Source organism: Panthera tigris, chromosome A1 (assembly GCF_018350195.1).
Source record: "Panthera tigris isolate Pti1 chromosome A1, P.tigris_Pti1_mat1.1, whole genome shotgun sequence".
Lineage (NCBI taxonomy): Eukaryota > Metazoa > Chordata > Mammalia > Carnivora > Felidae > Panthera > Panthera tigris.
Window position 1 is genome coordinate 229,662,869 of NC_056660.1, and position 6,293 is coordinate 229,669,161.

The following is a 6,293-nucleotide window of genomic DNA, read 5'->3' on the forward strand; positions in this document are numbered from 1 at the left end:
AAAATAAATGGATAAAACTAAGAACGAATTGAGTTGATACTAATGGAAAGAAAATTTATCTACAAACAACCACATTATTGAAATAGTCCCGATTTTCTAAAATTTCTCTTCAGGAGAGCAGGACTCATTAGATTTTAGCTTTTTTTCTTGGTGCTGCTTTTGACTGCTCTGCGTGATTTTCCTGCTAGGATCCACAGAGCCCCTCATTCTGACCTAGTGTTACAATGGAGCCCTGTTATATTTTGTGAGAGAAATTGCCAATCTGCCTTGCCTTGAGTTACTCCAGGAATGGTTGATTTAGCTACTCAGAACTGTAAAATTGAGAACTATACTCCAAAAGAGAATTTTATCAGGCCTATATTTTAGGTAAAAAAAAAAAAATTCTTTTTTGCTACTGGACTATGGTACACTAATGATGACTGTTCACTCCCTTGAAAATAAAGAAGATCCTGGGTATTCGTCCCTGTGTGGTACGCCGACAGCTGAACAAATTTTAAGGGTAACTGTTTGCCTATGTCTTTTCAGCCTCCACAATGAATTACATCATCTGACCTCCAAACAGGAAGTACTAAATTCAGCTCCGTCTCTGTATCTTCCAAACCCCCTTCCTATTCCAGCAACTAGTTGGCCCTGGCAAAATTTTAGAATCACTGGATTGTGCTTCCATGGGTCTTTTCTCCCTCCTTTTTCTAATCTTCCTTATTATTGGCCCCGACCTTCACCATCGTCTTCTAGGACCCCTGACATTCCAGAGCCATGGGCATTTTCCCTGCTCACCTTCCTGTTCAATTCTCTTCAACCTCAACTGCCTGTCCTAAGGAGCCCGAGGCTCATCTCCTGCCAGATGCTTCCAGCAAAGGTGTCAACGATTTCGTTGACTTACAGTGACATCATGTGTTTCCTCTGCCAGAAAATGTTTCTGTTTAACAGAAGAGATTAATGGAGTTCTCGGCCATCTCTGCACATGAGATCCACTTGAGGCACTTCAAAACTTATCAAATGCCCATGCCCATCCATAGATATTCCGACTTCATAGTGCCAGGGTGGGACCCAGATATATCATTATTTTTAAAAATTCTTTCCATGTGACTCAAATGTCAAGCCAGGGGTTGGAAATCACTGCCTATCCCAAGAGGGAGAGAGCTGGGATAATTGCACGGCCTGTGGTGAGTCAGGAGGAGATAGGATCAGGAGAAAGCCTCCAACCTCATCATGTTGACAATTGGCTACTTCAGCCAAAACCTAGTTGTATCCTTATTTATTGGTAGAAGGAATTACCTGAAGATCTCATCTCATCTACTGAGGAAAAATCAAACAGCTGTGCAGAGAGATTGTATTTTTCTAACCAACTGCCCCAACCAAGATCTTTGAGTTGGCAAAATATGATCAGTCCCAGGACATGGTGTCTCCTAAGAGTTCTGTTGTTTCTGAGACTGGCCATTCCTTCTCTCATCCTCAGAAGAGCACAGACCTTTCTATCTTCTGAGATCCAAAAGAAGCAATTCACAAATGTTTTTGTTTATCTCTTTCTTTCCAGAAGTGGGTATAGAGACACCTGTTCAGAGTAAGAGAAACCAGTTGGTCTCAACTGGTACCCCTAGAAAGGAGTGTATTAACAACAGGACAAAGAAATGTGGGAGAGGAAAAGGAAGCTTAACCTTCTCAGCTTCTGATTCCAGCAGGCGTCTACAAACACACATAAGTAGACTCCCTGCTTTCAGAGACCTTTGCTAATAACTAGATTATTTCCAGTATAGGAGGTGCCTGTAACATTTTCTCCTCACATGCCTAGATCAGCCCTACTATCACAATATGTGAATGTAAAACATGGTAAAGCTGAATTCTTTTCTGTATGATCTGAAGAAATTTTATGCTCCGGATTTTCCTCCTAATGATGTTATTTATCTCCCATACCGATGCCCTTTTAAATTGAAATTACACACCATCCTGGATCAGCACGAGTTGGCAGTTAGTTACACGGTATACTAGGCTTGAAATGTTTCATGGCAGGTGAACACATTCAATGGCCCCAACTGAGGAAACAAGATGGGTGTTAAGTGATCATGTATTAAGTCCATGTATTCAAGAAGCCTCCACATGTAAATATTAGGAACAGGGATAGTTCCCAGAAAAAAAAAATTAAAGGAAAAACAAACAAACAAAAAACCCAAAGAAGGAGATTTCAAAGAAAAAAAAACAGGATTTCAAAAACAGAAGAAACAAAAGCCAGCCAATGGCTGATTGCTGCTCCTAGCATTCTGCTCAAGCAAGGAGCCAGTCAAGTCCCGAACTAGAACAAAACTTCTGAAGCTACAAATTCCTTGGGAAAAACCATATGGGTCAGACATTTTGGCAAGGGTATTTCAGACATCTTACTGATGTCTTCTCAGACCCAGCCGTATTCTCTGATGCCTACTCTGGATGTGTATTTTGGGGATCCCAAGTAGCCACCTATAAGACCAGGTACCTCCTTGACCAAGAAGAGCCCCTTCACACATGTCTACAAATTCTTTAGGGTCCAGAGGCACCACTGGAAAGGCACTTCCAATCTCTAAGACTTAAGAGTTCTGGGGAAAGAGAGAGGGGATGAAGACTAAGGTAGCTTGTTTCCACATTTTATCACTGCACCCTTTGTACATGGGCTCTAGCTTTAAAAATACGATCTTCAGCATGCAGATTGAAAGGAAATCAGAAATCCAAATAAATACTGAGAACATTCATTATAATAGCTAGCAGACAAGTAAGACAGATGATCAGGAATTTCTGGTCCCCTCATGTAAACCTACCAATTTATGCTGCAATGCATCCTTTTGAGCAATCTTCCACTTTCTCCACAGTATGAAACCTTTTGGCTCATTTTCAAATGTTTTATGAATTTCTGAAAGAGCCATTTTCTAAGGAACCTTTTATATGTTATGGCTCTACTATATCTTATTATGGCCTACTGTTGACTTGGTACTGAGAAACCATCACAAAAATATATGCTTGTATCTTTTCTTAAAATCTGTGAAGTTGAGCTGAGTTTGGGAAACTTAACTGTTAAGAATATTGGCTTTAAAAAATAATACTGATATTAGCAGTAAATTGTCCAACTTGTGAGCCTAATTAAAGTCAACAGAATGAAAAACAAGACCCTTAGAGCGTTTCATAGCTCCAGGCCTACAAAACTTGTCAAAATATGATATGTGCTGTGATGTAGGCATTTGCGTTGTGAGTATATTTATTGTTCAATCTGTCCCACTTTTCTTCCATCCTCCCCGAAGTTAAGGAAAAGGGAGAGACACACTTAAATTATAGCTTTCACAGTTTAGATTGGATATATGCTTTTCTTGTGCTGGCCTCGTGGCCTCTCTGGGTCTCCCTCCCTAGTTAAAGAGAGTAAGGCACAGGGAAGATACTCAATCACTTCATGCCATGTGGACGAACAGAGACTCTGAACAGAAAAACAGGTGAAAGGCCTACGGACAAACCACTTACATGGCTCTGATCATTTTTACGTATTGGCTTTAGTTCTTTGTTTACTTGACCCTAGGACTTATCCCCTTTCGTCCTAGTCCTTTTCTTTGCAAGAACATAGATTGTCAAAGGTTAGTATAGGTGTTTCAGGGAGGTGTTTTGGGGAGGTGTTTCAGTGGGTGGGCAAGACAAATTAATGAGTTTTGGGGAGGAAAAACCAACCATGTGCAAAGGGAAGGGAAAACAGCACCAAGAAGAGAAACACCAAGCTTGGACATTGTCCCAACTACCGACACTCTTCCTCTTTGTTTCAATGAAGTATCATCAGAGAGAGGCTTACCAACTTTCAGATTCCTGGCACTGTAAACTGATTAATCCAAGAGCTTCAGATTGCTCATTCTTATAATTTTTTCTTTCTAATTACCAGTGTCTTCTTTGTCTTCAGTTTGAATTTTCTTCTTTTGTATTACCTGAGCTGAATATGCGATCCATTTAAAATGTTCCTTTGTAAGCTTAAGAGTCAGTCATTGTGAGGGTGTGGGGGCTCTGAATAAGGTAGGTATTTCAAGAGTTTCTAAAGAATAAGCCTTGACATTTGACTAACAGATTGTAGTTGTAAAGTGCTTTTCTTACCCAGTATGTTCTTTGATTTTCACCAAAACTTTATGAAACAGACAAGGGAGCCACTGGAGAAACTGAAGCCCAGGGAGGTTTGTCCAGAGTCATGTGGCTGCTTGATATTACCTGTTCTGGTGTCCTTTCTGCTATGCCAGTCTCCCACATAATAAGGCAAAATTGTCTGGATATTTCTCAGCTGCTGTTTATTAACATCCAGCCGAAGGCCCAGGATCAGTGACAAAGTAAGCCTATAAATTACTACATCAGAGATCTTTATTTTGCTTTCTCTGAACGTAAAAGAACTTTTCATTTTTTGGTAATGGATAAGAATTTTTAATTAAGATAAGAAATTAATTTAAACTTGTATCGAATTTAAAAACACACAAACATGGTTAGAGTCAGTCATCTGTAAAAGAACACATTTCATCAGCGTTTCATCTACAGCCTTCTAAAAGTCATTGTTCTCACAAAAATTCAGGGCGCTCGCTCCACATGTTTTGCCAGCAAGACTTCTAACCATTCCCGTTGCCCCTGGTAGGATGCACAGAATCTGCTTGTACTAAATGTGCTCTAAGTTTGTTCACCAAAGAACAAAGTTTCCTCTAGAAATTTAAAATTTAGGAGAGAGAGAGAAACTCTACTGTGCTTCCTGTTCAGTTCATCGGCTACCTTTCACTAGACCTGCCCAGGGACACAGACGTACAAAGCCTGCCCATCAACCCACAGGGGTGGGCAAATATATTCGTGCCCAAGTCAGGATCCAAAGGGACCACATCAGGATAAGACCACAGACTGGGCCTAAAAGGATGAGCTGTCATATAGATAAATATAAGTTCCAACTCTGCAAAAGAGCAATTGTTCAAATACAGGACAAGAAGACATGAATCCACAGGAGTAAATGGGGGGGAAAAAATCCAGGCTTTCAAGTCAATGGTGAAATCACAGTAAGAGGCAGCCCCCTGTGAGCCAACACAGCATTAGCCTGTCTAGACGGAAGTCATATGTCCTGAACAAGGAAAGCATTCTTTCCCAGTAAGAATTGTCCAAACTATACTTGAGGACTGGGTTCACTTTTAGGTATCTCTCTTAGGAGCAGTATAGACAAGACAGGACGCATTCTGGAAAAGAACCAAGCTAATGAGGCTATTCAGACTGTGCCTGGCATGTTGGAGATTAAATGAGTATTCATTGAATGACCAATGCATGAGGAGTAAACATGAGGAATTCTAGAAGGAACTGAGCCTGCTCACTCTTTGTTTTTTTAATGTGTATTTATTTTTGACAGAGAGAGAAAGAGAGACAGAGCACAAGCAGGGGCGGGGCAGAGAGAGAGAGAGAGAGAGGGAAACACAGAATCCAAAGAGCCTGTTCATTCTTAATACAAGACTTGGGGAAACTCAATAAAGGAATGGTGCATTGGGTCCGCTAAGAAACTGCCGCCAGCCCAGGTGTAACACATAAGGATCTTATTTGACCACTTCGAGGTGTGTTTTTTTCAATACCACCAAGCAGTTCACTCAATCCTGGCATTATCTACCTAAAGACAGAATCAGATCTCACAGCGTAAGGGTTCAGATCTACGAGACTGCCCCACTCCCCCACCTCAAACACCAATCACAAGTCTGTCTATAGTTTGGTTTCCACAACCTCTTCTTGGGTTCAAGTAATTTACTAGAGCAGCTCACACAACCCAGGAAACATGTTTACTTCCTAGATTATTGGTTTATTATGAAAGGATATAACTCAAGAACAGCCAACATAGGAAAGATCCATAGCACAAGGATGGATATGGGGAAGGGCAAAGAATTTCCATGCCCTCTCCAAGTGTGCGACTCTCCTTGAATCTCTGTATGTTCACAAACCCAGAAACTCCCCCAACTACCCTTTTTGGGTTTTCATGGAGACTTCATGACATAGACACGACTGATTAAATCACCAGCCGCTGGTGATTGAACTCAGTCTCCAACCCCTCTTCCCTCTCAGGTCTGGGGTGGGACTGCAAGCTTCAACCTCTAATCACAAGTTTGGATCCCCTGGTAACCGGCCCCTATTGTTAGGTTTCCCCAAAGTCACCTCATTAACATAACAAAACACATTTTACTGCTGTCCTCACTAAGGAAATTCCAAACTTTATAGGAGCTCTTTTCAGGAAGGGGACTTGACCAAATACACATTTCTTATAAATCACAATATCATACCAACATTGGGAAAAGATCCTT